Below are 3,941 nucleotides of genomic sequence, written 5' to 3' on the forward strand. Positions count from 1 at the left end.
CATCTGTAAATTATATTTCATCCGAGGGGTCATACAGAAATGGGCAGTAGGGCAGACTTGGCCCATGGCCCATAGTTTGCCAATTCCTGTCCTAAAAGATTGTAGTGGAGGGGGTGGGGGTGGGCATCCTTCAATTTAAGTAGCTTTTTGGGACTCTTGCTATTAAGTCTCCACTAAAAGCTATTGGCTGGATTTAGTATAGGGGGTGGGGGATTTTCACATGTATTTCTCATCTCTGAAAAGGACTTGATCTGATGGTTGACAAATTGTCTACCATCCACTGTGTGAGGGGTGGAAATGTCTGGTTGTTTTTCACCAGGATTTGAACTTCCTGCTGTGGTCCCAACCGCCAACAGGAACGCCCTTGGTGTCCTGTGGCAGGAGCCAGGCCATTCCCTTGTGGCTGTTGGGGCCAGCTCAGATGTCAGAACCTGGCTGTCTGGAAAGGGCCAGGTTGTTCCTAACAGGCCACCCTCCAGAAAGCACTGCCCGAAATTTGCCCAACGGTCCTCTCTCTGTGTCCTCTGGACTGAATCGCAGCCTTTCAGCTCCCCTGAAAGGTGATTGGGCCAGGAATTTGTGGGTTCTTCACCCTCAGTGAACTCTCCCAAGGGAGAATGGACAGGGAGGCTCAAAGTATTTCAAAATTCTGCTGGAAAACCCCAAAGCAAATTCAGGGCTAAATCTAAACATGGCAGCTCTTTGCTGAGTGACCTGCAGAGAGGAAAGGAGTTATGTCTAAAATCCTAGAGTGGACCTTTTACATTCTTAGCGGACGACATGGAACTGGGTTTAGAGCTTCGGAAACAGCCAGAGCTTTCGTGACAACTGTTCGAATCTGTGATCTGGTCGTGTCCCACAGTTGTGTGCTTTGCCCTTCATTGTTGCTGGACTTGACGGCTGGACTGAGGCATAAGCAGCAGAGAAGCAGCACTGTGAGGAGCTGCTTTTGCCGGCTGGCCTGCCTGGCTCCCACTCCAGTCCCCAGCTCCTGCCAGGTATTCTGCTCCTGACAAAATACTTCCACCGTTATCTTTCACTGTGTAGACCTTTGGGGTGCAGGGATACAGGGAGGTCTCCATAGTGACCTGACAAAGTTGGGGAAAGCACCCCTTCTGACCAACAGCAAACCAGTGATGGGTCTCTGCTACCCCATGATCTCTGACCATGATCTTGGGGTGAGGGCAGGTCCCTTGAGCTGTTGTGTCTGCTGAGAAAGTTCCTGGGCCCTTTAGGTGGGGGGAGGGCACCCCTGATGCACTGTCGCCCATAGTTGTGATGTAGCAACATAGTGGGTCAAACCACAGACCCTGCTGAGTGTAGGCTGCCAGCAGCGCCCTGCTTGGCTCCTTGACCTTTGGCCCTCCCTCTGGGGAGCAAGTGGACAGTCCCATCATGTCCCCTTTGATTGATGTGCCTGCTCCACGTTACTACATCATCAAGAACCCTGTGAAGGACGCAGGACATGGCATTGGGGGTTTCCCCCTCATTCAGCAGAGCAGGAAATTCTGAGAAAGGGCAGCCATTCCCCACACATAGCCAAAGGGAAGCTCACCCCGCACTGTCCTTGGCCTAGAATGCTCTTCCCTCCCCTCTGCGTGGCTGGCTCCCCATGACCCACCGGAGAGCAGCTCGCGTTATCCTCCCAGGAAGCCTTCCTGGCCCCATCACCTGGTTGTCATTTGTTCATGGCAGTTACTAATATGTAACTGCTGTATTGGTTTAGTTATTACTTTTTCTCTCACTGAATTGGGCCTCAGGCAGGTGGGTGCCTCACCTGGCATTTTCACTGCTGTGCCTCTAGTGCCAACGCCGAAAGCCCTGTCTGGCACAAAGTCAGAATGCGTTAAATGAGCGAATGAATTATTCCCCTGATCTGGTTCTGGGCCTGCCTCCCCAGGTCGCAGGGGCCTGTCGGGCCATCAGCAGTGACAAGAGGAGCGTCCAATGGCCTGTGAGGCCTGCTGCCTCCACCATGTACCCCCTAAACGATGAGTGGACATTAGGGCCATTGGTTGGTTGGTGGAGGGACAAACAGATGGACAGGCTAAGCAGTGAGGCGATTCTAGGTGACGTTTGTGAATGGGTGAGGGGATGGAAAGACAAACACACACGAGTGAGTGAGGACAAGTAACATCTTGAGGTAATCTCTCAACTTCACAGGTTCCCAGCGCCGCTGGTTGCGCACGTCTTTAACTCCTCTGTGCCTTTCAGTATCTACTTCACAGGATTGTAAGGATAACGTGAGGTTTTACGTGTAGTGGGATTCTCACCGTCCTCGGTACATGCAGACCCTCAGTAAACGTTAGGGAGCTACTTTTATTACCCCATTCCAGGAAGAGAAAAGTGCAACTCCCCGGGTCTCCCAGCGTTGGGGTTCCCGGTTCTGGCCAGGGCCTGCGCGTCCGCTAGGGGCCAGCGGGGGGCGCCCGCGCGCTGCGCGCCGGTGCACGACTGCTCTGGCCCGGGTAGGCTCCCAGGGCTGGGTGTGGATGAAGGAACAGATGTGGCCTCGGGGCTGGGAGGCACCACCTCTGAGCTGGGCTCTCAGGCATCTGGGTGTGTGCATTTGGTGCAGGGGGACCCTGCTGGAGACCTTGGGAGGGGGAAGGGCAACCCCACACACGCCCCTGAAGGAGCTCTACCCCGAGTGTACCCGCACTACCAGCCCTCTCCACGGAGGCTGGTGGAGCTGGGGCTCAGAAAGGGCGTGGCCAAGGTTGCCCAGCTCAGGTGAGTGGGGGGTGGGGGCCTGCAGCGACTCCGTGGGGCCTCTGCCTGCAAGGGGGGAAACCTCAACGTCTTAAGGGCCTGATGGGGGCTGCTGTGGACTGGAGAACTCACCATATCTGCCTCTGAAATGCCAGCTAGGGATGGCCAGATCTTGTTTTAAGATTTTTCTTTTTTTTACTTACAGGATGACATACAATATTATATGAGATTCAGGTGTACAACATAGTGATCAGACATTTACATACCTTACGAAGTGTATTATAGTAGCACCTGACACCATCCATCGTTATTACAATATTACTGTGGACTATATTTCCTATGCCGTACTTTACGTGTCCGCGTCCATTTTTCCATTTTATAAGAGAGAAGCCAGACATCGGGATTTAGTAAAATATCTCAGTTTTCACAATGGCAATGGAGTACAGGCTTTTTAAAAATCACCAGTTGCCAGCCCTGATCTACTTTTAATGCTCACTTGAGAAAGGCATTTGGAGACGAAACCATGCCCCCCACACCCTTTCTTCACCTGCCCACCCAGTCTCCCTCCATCAGGTCTCAGTTTACAGGTCACCTCTAGGTGGGTTAGGAGCCAAACCCCATCCTTGAGTTTTCCCAGTGGAGTTTCCATCCATGGGTTTGTCATTCACTCATTCAACAAGCATTTACTGAGTGCTGCATGCTAACCCCTGTGCTAGGAACAAAACAAACAAAAAACCCTGCCTTCGTGGAAGTAACCTTTGAATGAGGAAGATGGGCAACAGTCAAGGTGAATAGACTAGTCATGTTTGAAGAATTAAGCACATACCCAAGTAAGGGAACAGGAGGGGAGGGCAGTGCTGGGCAGGGGAGCGTCTCTCTGAGGAGGTGACTTCAAGTGTGTGGAGGACCTGCCCTGCCCAGAATCTGGCACAGTAGACAGTTCCAGGTGAAGGGCATGGCAAGAGCAAAGGCCCTGGGGTAGGAAGACACATGTCACATTGTCATAAGCCCACAGTGCATGACGCATAGTAGGCGTTCTGTGACCAGATGGATAAATGAACAGGGATGTGCTATGCCAGGCCCTGGGCTGGGTACAAGGGAGGGAGGGCAACACCTGATGACTGAATGAATGAATGAATGAATAAATGAACCCAGGATTTGTTCGAGTGCAGCTGCTGCTGTCCTGATTTCATCAACTTGATCCCAGGCCTCTCCCACACATTCTGGCC

Source organism: Rhinolophus hipposideros, assembly GCF_964194185.1.
Source record: "Rhinolophus hipposideros genome assembly, chromosome: 22".
Lineage (NCBI taxonomy): Eukaryota > Metazoa > Chordata > Mammalia > Chiroptera > Rhinolophidae > Rhinolophus > Rhinolophus hipposideros.